The sequence below is a fragment of the Nannospalax galili genome, unplaced genomic scaffold (assembly GCF_000622305.1).
Source record: "Nannospalax galili isolate Female #2095 unplaced genomic scaffold, S.galili_v1.0 scaffold399, whole genome shotgun sequence".
In the NCBI taxonomy this organism is placed as follows: Eukaryota; Metazoa; Chordata; class Mammalia; order Rodentia; family Spalacidae; genus Nannospalax; species Nannospalax galili.
Window position 1 is genome coordinate 3,013,315 of NW_008345053.1, and position 15,755 is coordinate 3,029,069.

At 41.9% G+C, this 15,755-nt stretch overlaps 1 pseudogene; it reads right to left on the reverse strand.

Moving 5' to 3' along the window:
* Positions 1-14,551: 14,551 nt before the first annotated feature.
* On the reverse strand, positions 14,552-15,060 carry LOC115071727 (annotated as a pseudogene).
* Positions 15,061-15,755: the final 695 nt, after the last annotated feature.

Here is a 15,755-nt window from a genome sequence, read left to right on the forward strand (position 1 = left end):
GTAACACAACAATTGCTATTCTGCAAGAGCAAGCCAAGTGAAAAAACAAAGAAGCCATAAATCTGCAGTTATCAGGAGCAACTAGGTACATGCTGACCTGTTCTCAAGGCAACCAGGAGCCTGCTGACATGTTCCCACAGCCTGGGCCAGATTCAGCCTAGGCTTCAACATGACATAGCTATGGTCAAGAAGGTACCTTATCACGCCCTCTCACAGCCACCTATAACACCAGCCTCAGGGTCTCTACCCACCCTGTGTCCCAGAGGCACCTGAATTCATGTGGCATTCACACACACACACACACACACACACACACACACACACGCACGCATGCACGCACGCACACACACACAAATTTAAAAATAATATATTAAAGAAGCCAATTAACAGAAAAAGACTGGAACCCCCCCCAAACCTGGGCTTCATACAGCACATGGAACATGCTCAGACCAGTTCGCAGTTCAACTGCCTCACCTGGGCTTCATCTGACAAACAGCACATGCAAGGAAAAGCCTGTGCTATATAAATGTAGGAGAAGCAGTTCCATGTACATGCTTTGTAAAGGGCCATACACTTCATGGCCCAAAGCTTTTTGGCTTTTCCCTCAGCTTACTGCCCCACTCTTGTTCTTGAGAAGAATTTCTTCAGATTCTTTTTTAGAAATTTTATTTATTTTCCTTTGCATCTCTGGGTAGCCCAGCCCCACAGCTTCCTGGAGCCAGCAGCTTGCCTGAGCAAGTTTGGCTGCTGTGCCCACTGTGCCTTAACTCCCCCAGCCTCATTTGCCCTCCCAGCTCACCCCCATCTCTCCTCTTAGAAGGGGAACTGGCACATTTCCTGTCTTGGCACTCCAGACCTCTGGATGGCCCTCTAAGCCCAAACTCTCCATTGCTTCCTGATCCTGTGCATCCAGACCAGCCCAGTTCCTCCCTCTAGTCCCCACCTCCCCTTGCATCTTTGGGCAGCCCAGCCCCACAGTTTCCTGGAGCTAGCAGCTTGCCTGGGTAAGTTTGGCTGGAACCACTGTGCCTTGACTCCCCCAGCCTCATTCACCCTCCCAGGTCCCTGACCCCATCTCTCATCCTAGCAGGGTCACTGGCCCATCTCTTGCTGTGACACCCCAGACAAGTGGACTGACCTCTTAGCCTAGAGTCCCCACTGCTTCCTGATCCTTTGTGTCCAGACCAACCCAATTCCTCCCTGATATCCCCAGGTGTCTTCCGGCCTCTTCTTGCCCCCCACCCTTTGCATTCCTGGGGGCCAGTTCTTTCCTGGGCCCTGCTCCCAGGCCAGCCCAGTCCTCAAATTATGGAGGCAGCATCCTTCCTGGAGGGATCCAGACCTTAAGAGAAAGCCTGAGAGCATCTGATCCTCATCCAACTTGGGACTCTGTGGGAACTCCTGAGCAGCAAGATGTAAGATATTTGGCCACTCCAATGTAAAATCAAAAGAGAGAACCTGAAGCCTAGACCAACCAGCTTTTCATGCCCAGCAAGTAAAACAAAGGCACATAAAGTTTACAAAAAGAAGCAGACAAAAACTCAACAAAGGAAGGTTTGAGTCTCACACAAGACCCAGAATTTACAAAAGAAATCCGCATGTCAAAGTCACAGAAAAAAAGTAATAACATGAAAAATGAAAATAATAAACCCCCACCAAGTACCATCAGTCCTCTAGAAGAGTACAATGGGAACCCCCTAAAGATAACACAGGACATGGAACTCAAAAGAACAATTATAAACATGATAAAAGAATTCAGTGAAATTAAGAACACACAAAGAAAGAAATCAAAGAACTGAAAGAAGATAGGGATAAACTTCTGAATGAATTCAGAAAATAGTTTAAAATATTAAAGAATGCTCAAGCTAAAATGAAAAAGGAAGTGAAACACTCAGTAAGCCAATTAGAAATGACAGGAGAAAGCCTCACCAATAGGATGAATGAAATGGAAAACAGAATATCAAGACTGGGAGATAAAGTGGACTAATTATACCACTCAAGCAAAGATAATAAAAAATTTAAGAAAACACAAGAATGGAATATGTAAGAATTGTGTGACACCACAAAAAGACCAAACTTATGAATGATAGGCATACAGGAAGGAGAAGAATCTCAGGATAATAGTATGGACCAGATCTTCAACACTATTGTAGAAGAAAATTTCCCAAAATTAAAGAAAGTCGTGCCCATACAAATACAAGAAGCATATAGAACACCAAATAGACAGGACCAGAAAGAAACTCTCCACCTCACATCATAGTAAAAATACCAAACATACAGAACAAAGAGAATACTGAAAGCTGCAAAAGAAAAACAAGTCATCACATATAAAGGAAAAAAACCCATCAGAATTGCAGCTGACTTTTCAGTGCAAACTATGAAAGCCAGAAGAGCCTGGACCAAAGTATTCCCAGTTCTAAATGACCACAGATGCCAACCCAGATTACTTTACACAGCCAAAATGTCTATTATATTCGAAGGGGAAAGAAAAATCTTCCATGACATAAACAGGCTGGAAGAATTCATGTCCACAAAACCAGCCCTTCAGAAAGTTCTTGAACCAATACAAAGAGCTGAAAAAAGTAAGAACTACACCCAAGGGGTTATGGAAAGAAACTTAATGAAGGTATAACTATGGAAAAGGTGAATGGATTAAGAAAGAAAACCCATCTTTTTGTTGTCTGCAAGGAACCCATCTCACTTTCAAGGACAGGCACTACCTTAAGGTGAAAGGATGGAAAAATATATTCCAAGCGAATGGTACAAAGAAAAAAGCAGGAGTTGCAATTCTAACATCTTGTAAAATAGACTTCAGACTAAAACTAATCAGAAGCAATAAAGGTGGCCACTTCATTCTGATTAAAGGAACAACTGACCAAGAATATATTACAATCATGAACATATACTCACCAAACTCTGGTGCACCCAACTTCATAAAATCAGTACTACAGGACTTTAAGACCCAGATTAATCCCAACTCATTAATAGTAGGGAACTTCAATACCCCAATGTCTCCATTAGATAGGTCAACAGGACAGAGAACTAAAAGAGAGACATCTGAATTAAAGAATATCATACATCAAGTGGGCCTAACAGACATCTACCAAATATTCCACCCAAGCACCAAAGAATATACTTTCTATTCAGCACCCCATGGAACTTTCTCCAAAACTGACCGTATGCTGGGGCACAAAAGAAACCTCAACAAACACAAAAATATTGAAATAATTCCATGCATTCTATCAGACCACAATGCAATAAAGCTTACAATCAACACCGGAAGAAGCCCTAATCACCACATGAACACATGGAGATTTAAACAACACAATCCTGAATGATGAATGGGTCAAAGGAGAAATTAAGAAAGAAATAAAAGTATTCCTGGAACTAAATGAAAAGGACAATACAACACAACAAAACCTGTGGGACACATTGAAAGCAGTCTTTAGAGGGAAGTTTATAGCTCTAAGTGCCTCCATTAAAAAACCAGAAAGAAAACAAATAAATGACTTAATATTGCAACTCAAGACACTCAAAAAGCAAATGAAGCCCAAACCCAGCAGACAAGAAGAAATAACAAAAATTAGAGCAGAAATTAATTAAATAGAAACAAAACAATACAAAGAATCAACGAATCCAAGGGCTGGTTTTTTGAAAAGATAAACAAGATTGAGAAACTGCTAGATCAGTTAACCGAAAGAAAGAAAGAGAACCTCCAAATCAACAAAAATCAGAGATGAAAGGGGAAACATCATAATAGACACCAAAAAGATCCAGAGAACATTATAAGGGAATACTTTAAAAACCTATATGCTACTAAATTTGAAAACCTTAAAGAAATGGATGGGTATCTAAAAGCATAGAAACCACCAAAACTAAACCAAGAAGAGATCAACAGCTTAAACAGACTCATAACACATAAGGAAATTGAAACAGTAATACAAAACCTCCTGACTAAATAAAAGCCCAGGATCAGATGGGTTTACAGCAGAATTCCACCAGGCACTTAAGGAAGATCTACATCCAATACTACTTTAGTCAAAAAAGATAGAAATGGAGGGAGAACTTCCAAATTCCTTCTATGAAGCTAGCATCACTCTAATACCAAAGCCAAGTAAAGATACAACCAAAAAAAAAAAACAAAAACAAAAACAAAAAAACCTATAGACCCATATCCTTAACGAACATAGATGCAAAAATTCTCAACAAAATACTTGCAAACTGCATACAGACACACATCAAAATGATCATCCACCACAATCAAGTTGGCTTTATTCCATAGATGCGGGGATGGTTCAATATATGTAAGTCAATAAAATCATAAATCATATAAATGGGGTAAAAGACAAGAACCACATGGTCATCTCAATATGTGCAGAGAAGGCCTTTGACAAAATTCAACATACATTTATGTTCAAAGTCCTAGAGGGAATTGGACTGTAGGGACCATACCTCAACATAATTAAAGCCATGTACAGCAAACCCAGTGCCAACATCATTCTAAATGGAGAAAAACTGGTAGCACTCCCATTAAAATCAGGAACAAGGCAAAGCCTTGCTATCCTAGTGGAGATAGTCCACTATCTCCACTTCTTTTTAACATAGTGCTTGAAACTCTTGCAAGAGCAATAAGACAAGAGAAGGAAATTAAAGGAGTAATAATTGGAAAAAGAAGAAATCAAATTATCCCTTTTTTCAAATGATATATTATGCCTAAGAGATGCCAAAAATTCCACCAGAGAACTCCTTGAAATGATTAACATGTTCAGTAAAGTGGCAAGTTACAAAATTAGTCTACAAAAGTCTGTAGCCTTTCTATATACCAATAACAAACAATCAGCGAAAGAGTATATGGAAACACTCCATTTCACAATAGCTGCAAAAAATAAATAAATATAATATCTTGGAATAAACCTGACCAAAGACATTAAAGAACTCTACAAGGAAAAGTTTAACTCTTTAAAGAAAGAAATTGAGGAAGACATCAGAAGATGGAGGGACCTCCCATGCTCATGGATTAGAAGAATTAATATTGTGAAAACAGCCATCCTACCAAAAGCCATTTATAGATTCAATGCAATGCCAGTCAAAACCCCTATGACATTCTTTGCAAAGTTGAAAAAAAAATCCTAAGATTTATTTGGAAGAAAAAAAGACCTCAGATAACCAAAGCAACCCTAAGCATTATGAGCAATGCTGTGGGATTACTATTCCAGACTTTAAGTTTAAAGTATTATAGAGCTATAGTCATAAAAACAACATGGTAGTGGCACAAAAAATAGACCTATAGATTAATAGAACAAAATTGAAGACCCAAATATGAGTACATGCAGTTTCAGCCACCTAATATTTGACAAAGGGGCCAAGAACATTCACTGGAGGAAAGACAGCATGTTCAGCAAATGGTGCTGGCAAAACTGGCTCTCCACCTGAAAAGTCAACTCCAAATGGATCAAAGACCTCAATGTGAAGATTGAAACTCTGAAATTTTAGAAGAAAACATGGGCAATAACCTACAAGATATAGGTGTAGGAAAAGATTTTCTAAACCAGACATCAATTGCTCATTGCTCAGGGTCAAGATTCAACAAACGGCACCTCATTAAACTAAAAAGCTTCTATACATCAAAGGAGGCAACCAGGAAAGTGAACAGAAAAGCCACAGAATGGGAGAAAATCTTCAACAGTGACACATGTGACAGAGGTTTAATATCCAGAATATATAACGAACTCAAAAAAGAATCAAGACAGGAAGTAACCCAATTAAAAGTAACCCAGTTAAAAAGATGGGCTAAGGAGCTGAACAGAGAGTTCTCAAAAGAAGAAATAAAGATGGCTACGAAGCATCTTAAAAGGTGTTCAACATCATTAGTAATTAGGGAAATGCAAATTAAAACCATTTAAGAGTGCATCTTACCCTAGTCAGCCTGGCTAAGATCAAGAGAACAAATGATACCAAATGTTGGAGAGGATGTGGGGAAAGGGGAACGCTCATCCACTCCTGGTGGGATTGCAAACTTGTTCAACTCCTATGGAAAGCAGTGTGGAGAACTCTTAAAAAACTACACATGAGCCTACCATTTGACCCAGTTATACAACTCCTTGGCATATACCCAAAGAACTCACCCTATTGCAGAGACACTTGTACATCCATGTTTGTTGTTGCTCTTTTCACAATAGCTAAGTGTCTCTCAACTGATGAGTAGATAATAAAAATGTGGTTCATTTATACGATGGAGTTTTATTCAGCAGTAAAGAAAGATGAAATCATGCAATTTGTAGGTAAATGGATGGAACTAGAAACTGTTATACTAAGTGAAGTAACACGGACTCAGAGGAAAAAAACCAACCAACCAAACAAACAAACAAAATGACATATGTTGTCACTCATATATGGATCCTAGCACCAAATCCTATGTGAGTATATATCCAGACATAACTATAGGACCCAGGATAATGAAAAGGAACACGGGAGGTAAAGGAAAAGAAAGAATCTGAAAGAGAAGAACAGCAGGAAATAGGCATTAGTAAGGGAGATATGAATAAAAAATGGGGTTATTTTAAGGGGAGGGGGAGGGAGGGTTATATAAGGAAACTTGTGGATAAAGGGGAAAAAGGAGCTCAAGAGAGGTGGGACCGTAGGGAAGGGTATTATTGAGAAATGGGGGGACTGGAGAGATGGCTCAGTGGTTGAGAGCACTGACTGCTCTTGCAGAGGACCCAGGTTCAATTCCCAGCACCAACATGGCAGCTACGAACCACCTTTGACTCCAGTTCCAGGGGAATCTGACACCCTCTTCTGATCTCCGTGGCACTGCACGACATGGGTGCACTCACATACATGCAGGCAGTACACTCATATACATAAAATAAAAATTTTTTTAAAAAGAGAGAAATGGGAAAAATGGGGGCACTTTAAATGGGGAAACCATGGTGGAAGTGTTAGACAATGTGAGAGATAAATAATTCCTAGCTAGTTTTAAAAAAGAGGGAGCCATAGTAATTGAACAACATACTGACAAATTATACATACAACTAGTTCAAGGAATGTAATACATGTCTAGGCAAGGTTTATCTGAGAATGTTTTGTCTTTGCCCAAGCTTTACCTATATAGCACATGGTAATTAAAAGTACCAGACTGGTGGAACTAACATTATTGGATGTCTAACAGCCATACTTTGAGGCCTATATTAATTTGGTCAGAGGGACATAGAGGACAGTTTTTGCTCTTTGCCCTCCTAGGTTGACTAAGCTCCAGAACACTATGAGCATCTCTCAAAATGTCCTGTAACTGTGGTGTGTCACCTGCCCTCTTGATTAAGGAGTCCATGGAGACCCCACCAAATGGACTTGAACCAGCATCCAGTCTACGAAGAGGAGGGTCAACACAGAGGAAACATTTCCTCCATGCTTCCAAGTGAAGCCAGCCACAGTTGAGTAGGACCTTTGACTTATCTTCACATAGATGGAACTGGTAAAAGAAAGGAGCCAGGGGCTCCTCCCAAGCCCTTGTGAACTCTGAGGAACAGATCCTCAAATGACCTTAAGTGTAAAAATAAAATTGGTTTATCTGGGCCAACTGTATGATCGTAAACACCCAAAAGGAAAGTATAACCAAAAATTAAAGGGATCAATATCACTCTTTAAGAGTCCATGTGTATAGATAGCTAAAAGCTACATAACAAGAAACAGTGCCAGACAGGAGATACCTTCCTTTGAGTTGTTGGCCAGGGTGGCCCAAGAGACTCCCAGACAGTAACCCAGCATAGAACTGGGAAAATGAACAGCAGACCCCTATCTTATCTAAAGGAATGTTGACAACTGATTGTTGCTAGATGAGGAAGAGCTGATCTTCCTAAAACAAGGAACTGTAGATAGGCTGACTAGATTCAGTGGATAGACAAGCACTGGAGAATAGCTGAGGGCCCTGACAATGCAGTGGACAGTAACAGGGATTAAAGAGTATATGGGCTCCAGTGTGTGTGTGTGTGAGACTATAGGAGGGTGCCATTTGGGATACGGCTATATAAATGAATAAGATTGTTTGGGATGTTCAGTAAGAAATACACGCACACACAAAAATCAACAAATGAAAAAATGAGCTATATTTGAAGAAAAAGCATAAAAACTTGTTCCATGCTAATTAGTAGAGGTGAAAAATAATACCATTGAAATCTACCCAATGATTTTATGTCCATGCTCAGGTGGATCTCAGAAAGTAACCGACTGTGACCAGTAATAATCAGATACATAGAGATTAGAGACACATGTGCAAACATCTAAGTATTAGTAGCATTAAAAATGAATTTTTCTGTATGAAACAGTATATTTTAAAGTGAAATGGGGATCTTTTTTAAAGGTTAAAACCTCATTCAATTTTATGTCTTATAGGGTTTATACTGAGTTCAATATTTTATAACTGTATTAATTCAACTGTGAACCTAAAAATTTACAGCCAATGTTGAAAGAAATGCATCTTTGTTCTGCAAATTGTTATTGACTATGTTAATGCTGTAATGAAATGCTTCTTCTATTCATGTGGTTACTAAATAAATAATTTAAAAATTATCTATCATTTTTATTTTATGTGTATTGAGTGAATTGCCTGTATGTGTGTAAGTGCACCTATGTCATTCAGTGCCCATGGAGGACAGAAGAAGGCATCAGATCCCCTGGAACTGGAGTTACAGACAGTTGTTAGTTACCATGTGGGTGCTGGGATTAAAACTTGGGTCCTCTGCAAGAGCAGGCAGTGCTTTTAACTGCTGAGCCACCTCTCCAGCTCCATCCTTTGAATTCTTTTATTGAGACTAAGAATTGATAAAAGGGAGCCCTGAATTCCCTGGTAACACCTTTTTCCTTCAGAGCAGCACCTTCCAAATGTTCTGTTTCTATTCACCTTGCATTGGGCGCCAGAAACCAAGCAGCTCTTAGTTGGCGACTTGAGAAGTATTTATTAGGATACTGTCCAAGTGACAATAGAGCTCAAGAGCTTCTCATACACTGCCACAGTCATTCCTGGGAGAAAAGACTCTTCCCAATTGCAAATTTCTCTTTCCTTTATTCCCTAGGTAGCACAGTCCTGTATAAGCCATTTTCATTTTACTATGGAATTCTTCTGGGCTCTGCCTGTTGGGTTAGTTTGTTGTCACTGTGACAATGTAACTAAGGTAATCGACCTACAAGAGGAAATGTTTCTTTTGGTCCATGATTTCAGTGTCTTTGTTTCGTAATTGCTTGGCACTATGGCTTTTGGGTTTGTGGCAAGACAGAATGCCACAGTGAGGGGCACATGGACAGCAAGAATGCACACTCTGTGGTGATTAGGAAGCAGAGAGAGAGAGAGAGAGAGAGAGAGAGAGAGAGAGGGGGGGGGAGAGAAACAGGCTGGGATGTCAATAGTCCCATAACTTTCTTTCATTATAAAAGACTAAATCCCTGACAGTGCCACTGATAAGTAACTTCCTCCAAAGAAGGCAACTTTCTCCTTCTGCCTGAGACAAAGGCCTGAAGGGAGGGCCCCTCTTCTGGCTGACTTGTCCAGAACAGTTTAGATAAGACCAAGGTCAGTCCTGGACATATCTTGACTTGGAGCTTTGACCTATCAACCTACTCTTCTTTGTTTAAATTGACAAATCCAAAATTATGGGAGGAGGGGGCTCTGCCCTGTGCCACCAAGAATACTTAGAAGACCCAGTCCCCTAACCCTGTGGGGGATTTGGAATTTTTGGTTTCTGAATTTGCTCTCTTCTTGTGCAGAACTTTTCTGTCTCTGTGTGCATATGTGTATCTACTTCTAATAAAGTTTGTTACCTGTTGCTTTCTCCTGTGTCTAAGATTTTTTTTTCCCTGCTTTTCAGTTCTTTAATTGGTGGAAAAAACAACCCAATTAAGAACCCTAGATGGGAATAATTAGAGTCTAGCTCTTAAAGTGTCCACTACCTCCCACTGGCACCATAGACTAGTGACCAAGTTTTCAACATGAGGAAGCATCAAAAGACAGAATTGGGGGACATGAGCTGCTCACACAGGAGTCTGGCTGAAGCCTCTCACTAGCAACAAAGCAACAATTCAAGCACACTTAACACAAGCCCTGTCTCCTTTCCCAGCTGCAAACCTGCAGTTTTGTGGGAATTTCACCAGAAACCCCATTCATAGGGAAAGGACATGTGTTAAACCCCTGGTGCAACCCTAGTGATATATTAGATTATAATTACCTCCAAGTCACCTCCAGAGCCATTCCATTATCTCCTTATCAAAACAGAGAAAAGACTGGGGAAGATGGTTTCTTTTTAAAAATTTTTAAAATTTATTATGTTATGTGTATGAGTGTATTGCCTGCATGTGTATAAGTGCACCCACATTGCACAATGCCTGGAGAGGTCAGAAGAAGGTGTCAGATTACCCTGGAACTGGAGTTATGGACAGTTGTTATTTGCCATGTGGGTGGTTGGAATCAACCCAGGTCCTCTGAAAGAACAGCCAGTACTTTTAACTGCTGAGCCATCTCTCTAGCCCCAGGGGAAAATGGTTTCTTAGTAACCTTTTAAAATGCAACTTGAGAGTCACCAAAACGGTTTATATGCCAGTTCTATGAATAAATCGTGACTCTCTTTTGAGGAGCTGTTGTGTAGAAATTTCTTCCAAATTGAAATAGTCCTTCCAGAAAAGAAGAAGGAGGCTCTGAGACACAGCAAGTAAACAATGATAAGTCTCAGGAAGTTCCTGAAACTAAAGCAGTTCACAAGGCCCCTCTTCAAGGAAATAGAAGCAGTAAACACATTTGAAGAGGAGTCTCTGAGTAGCTGAGCTGCCTGGAAGAGACTCTCCAGCCTTCTTTAAGTCTTGCAGGAGCTGCAAACACACAGCTCTCCTGAGTCACTCACTACCCAGCTTGGGTTGGGCTTTGGGATGACACAGCTGCCTTGGGATGGAGTCACCTAAGCTCCTATAAGGAGCTCTGACAAACTTATTGGTTTGCCAAGTTGGATTTTGGTGAAATTTTTTGTTGTGTTATCAATTCCATATCTAGAGTGAATAGATGTTTGTTCGCATCCACCCAGTAAAAGGTAATACAGCAGGAGCCCATGGCTACACTTGGGTATGCCTTATTTCAACTCTCTCTCTCAGAGGAGCCCACATCTATGCTCTTGTTCTCTTCTTGAACATCTTTCTTTTGGTATGTTTGCCTTGCTTCTTTAAAAAAATTATTTTTTATTTTGTGGCAGTCTGTTCCGGCCACCTCCATAGTCATGGCCACTCACTGCTGCTGCCCGATCCTGGGCCCCAGGGCTGGTGAGGAAGCTGTGTCAGCAGAGCCACATTCAGACACAGGAGACCAGGTTCAGTGATGCAGATCTACTTTATTGAGGAAACAGAGAACTTATATAGGGTTCTTAAGTCATTCAGGAGAGAGTACAATGATCAGGTCATATATGGGCAGACAGCTTAGGTTTCGGATTATAGTTTTGTTTTACTGATCAGGACTAGTATTCCTGTAAATCATCAGCCCTGTGAGGGAGGGGTGGGTGGTTCCCTGGAGTTTGGGGGCCATCTTGTGTCCTAAAAAGCTGTTTATCAAAGTAAATTAACATACTCCAACATGTCCCCATTTTTTTTAAAAGATGGGCTACTCTGAGGTCCAAACTGGGGGTCCAAACTGGAGCTGGGGCAAGACTGGTGTGATATGTTGAAGGAAGAGGTGTACTGGATGAAACAATCTGGGGCAATGGCTAGACCATCTTGGAGTGTGCTCACAAGACCTGAATGGACAAGCCTGTTGGCATCATCTTGTCTGAACCAGGGCCTTCAAATATATTTTCAGTCCAGGACTCTCTAAGATCAACATCCGCATTGTCTGAGCCAAGGTAATCCCCAGAAAGGCTCCTGGAAGGCTGTCCAAGTTCTTTCAGGCCCATTGTATGGCTGTGGCCATGATTTTTATCTTTGTTAAACCTGGGTGTGGGCATGACTGGGGGTAGGGGGTAAGAAGCAAGGCAGTGCCATCATAAGTTGAATTGTAGCAAGTTGGTCTCTAATAAAGTTACGTAAGGCTCTTAAAGGAATTGGGCCACAGGTTAAGGCCAGAAGGAGCAAGGCCAGAAGCCCGATTAAGGCAGAGAGGAGTGTTGTGAGCCAAGGAGAAGACTGGAATAGTGACTCATACCAGTTTTGGTTCTTTACCCTGGTCTGTTCTCTCTCTAAGATCCTTTTGTGGACTAAGCTCAAGAAGTCCCTTATGACACCAGAATGATTAGCACAGAGACAGCACTGTTCTCCTAGAGCAACACATAATCCAGATCCAGGCCCCTCCTATTTTGTAAGGTGACCTTGGGAAGGGAGGACAGGGAACTCTCAAGATGTTCTAGAGCAGTTTGTAATCCTTTTAAGACCGAATCAATAGTCATACTAAGGACGTTATAATTTTTGTCCTGTAAGATCAGTGTTGTCATTCCTAACCCTAGGGCTCTGGCAATATTGATCCCCAAAAAAGTGGTGCCAGCAATCACCAGGGCAGCTGCCCCCTTATGGCATGAATGTTCCAATGAGGAAATTTTAAGGTCCATCTTGTCCCCTGAATAAGGGTTGGCTCTTGGGGTTAGCTGGGCTAGCAGGCACCATGAGGGGACAGAAAGTTTGAGAGTGATTAAGTGGATACAAGGAGTGAGCCCAAAAGAACAAACCCACCAGGCATCGGGAGGAGGTTGTAAGTAAGATTCATTAGAGGGGAGGTAGGTGGTCTGGTTACAAAGATGCTGATAGCAGGGTGGAATAGTGAAGCCCTGAGGGGTGACAAAAGGGTCCCAGGTCCTGTGTTTGGCTCGGGGGCCATGGCCTTTACCTGGCTGGCTAAAGCTTTAATGTCCCCCCAGGTTACTGGGTGGACCCAGTGTTGGGATCATCATCTCCTGGACCGTTCTGGCCCTCCTCCATTTGGATGATCATTGATGGTCAGGTCTCTCATCTGTTGTGTAGGTGAGACTGGCTGGTTTCTGGAATTGTGGCACTGGGCTGCCTTCTCCATGGGTTGGGTTTCTGGTTTTGTCACCATCTCTGAGGCCGATACCTCAGCACCCCGCAAGAGGTCAAAAAGCAGTGTAAGCTCTTCTGTGGACATGGGTAGAAAGCCCCATATCCAATTTATATTGCCACAGAGGGTCTGTGCCTCAGAGGTTGACCTTATCAGGTAAGGTAAGAGCAGGGGCTATAGGGCAGATGACACCTTGGATAGAATGGCCCAGAAAGGTATATGAGGCATGTAACCGGTTTAAATCCTCTAATAGGAGACCAAATCTATTTTTCTGGTATCATATTAATGTCATCCATCTACAGTTCTAATGACTAGAAACATGTTCAAGGTCACAAAGAAAGAGATCATCACTCCAGTGAAAGTGTCTCAACAAGGCAAAACTTTGCTTCTGGTCAGAAGGGTGTAGAGCTCATGAAAATGTTCTCCACAAGTGCACAGAGCAGGAAATCTGACAGTTTCTAGGAATTGTCATTCCTAGAAAGAAGATGCGACTTCCCAACCATGGGCTGATTAGAACTTCAAATGTTGTGGAGAGGTTGAAATGTTGCAGGTCCAGTACCTAATTGTAGAATTATCTTGTTACACTTATTACCCACATCTGTGTGTGACTTAACATCTTTGTGACTAAGGTAAATCCTTTGCAATGTACAGACTATTAGCTTCCACCAATCAAAAGGCTAAGTATCATCAGATAGCATCTGATGCACATGTCTGAGGCTTACCCCTTTATCTGGAACCCACCCATCTGATATTTCCATGAATGCATTAAAAAGTATCTTGATTTATGATTCTCATTGTTCTATTACAACAAAAACTGTGAAACTGTTACCATGTTGGAACATGGAACTTGGGGTAACTTGAATCTATATTCCTGGGCCATGGTAACTCATATTTGACTCCAGAATAAACTCTTTTAAAAAGTATAGTTTGGGGCCTGGAGAGATGGCTCAGTGTTTAAGAGCACTGACTGCTCTTGCAGAGGACCCAGGTTTGAGTCCCAGCACCCACATGGCAGCTAACAACCACCTGTGACTCCAGTTCCAGGAGATCTGATGTCTCCCTCTGGCCTCCATGGGCATGCTATAAGATGTGCACTCTGACTTGTGTTGAGCAGATCACGCTGACTGTGCATGCAATGCCCACAGAGACCAGAAGAGGGCTCTAATCCTCTGGAACTGGAGTTACAGACTATTATTAGCTGCCATGTGAGCGCTGGGGACTGAAGCCCAGTCCTCTGGAAGAGCAGCTAGTGCTCTTAAGCACTAAGCCATTTCTCCAGCACAGCACCCACATGGCAGCTAACAACCAGCCTTATCTCCAGTTCCAGGGGCTCAAACACCCTCTTCTGGCCTCTGAAGGCACTGCATGCATGTGGCACACATATATATGCAGGCAAAACACTCATACATGTGAAATAAAAATGAGAAATTGTTTAAAATTTTTTTAAACATTTATTTTATTATTTTTTAAATTTATGTGTTTGTATGTGTACGTGTGTGGGTGCCCCCAGAAGCTAGAAGAGAGCATCAGGTCCTCTGGACATAGAATTATAGGTTCCACGAGGCTCACGTGGTCAGGCAGGGGCTTCTTAAGGCCGATCTTACCATTTGGATCCCAGGGCAGCATGATCTCCACTTTGATGCCCAGCACACCTTGTCTGAGTAGCACAGGGCACACTGCTGTGTCAACATAGTAGTTAACAGGGTCTCCACTGTGGATCATCAGGCCATCCACAAACTTCATGGACTTAGCCCTCAGTCCTCGGAGCTTCCCAGATACCATGACCTCGCAGCCCTTGGCTCCAGCCTCCATAATGAACCGGAACACACCATAGCAGGCCCTCCGCACAGCAAACCCTCCCAGGAGTTTGTAACATAGAGACTCCGTATTATGGCCTGTTTTAAAAAAGGAGAGATCTCATGATGTCTTAAAAGCTCTCCTTTGTACAAGCCACTTTCCCTTTGGAAGCCCACCACACCTGAGTATGTCCTACTTTCTTCCTGAGCATTTCTCATTCTCTTATCCCCCATGTTTAAGCCTATATTAAAATATCTTTATTATATTGGTTAGCCCAAAAATTCTTTTCAAAACCACAAATCCCGGTTTGGCCCAGCCGAGATCCTAAAAGTTTAGGGGGAGTCCTCAGGCTGCTAAGGATGACCGCGTGAAGCTAGTTCTCTGTCTCCTCATTCCTAACATGTCTGGGGGCTTGTGGCAGGAAACGACAAAGCGTCCATCTTGAAGCATTGTTGGTGAGTTTCCATGACTGTCACTTACAGACCCTACCTGGCTAAGCATGGCTTGCATGTTCCCTTGCTTCTGTTTTTTCTGGCCAGTGACCCACTTAGTGTTTGATAAGTATCACTGACACGGAAGATAGAAACTTGTGCTTTCATCTGTACTCCATTTCTGGGTCTGATGGCATGGCACATGACTTCTCCGGGGGATGTTATCGTAAGTATTGATCCTCCAGACGTTGTACCACCCTCTTGCCTCCAAGAGAACAGTCCAAGACACAGTGGGAGAACTGCTCCCCCAAAGCAGTGCATTCTGGATGCAAAACATGTTAGAAATGGCTGCTTCCTTACCATCTCAGCCTGAAGCCTTCAAAGCATTCTGCTCCTTTCCTTCCTGTCTCCTTTGCTTTATATAAAGCTAACAGTTTAAACAAGGGAAACTTGGGTGGTGTCCTTCCCTACGATGTTCTGAGGAAGAGGCTGGATTC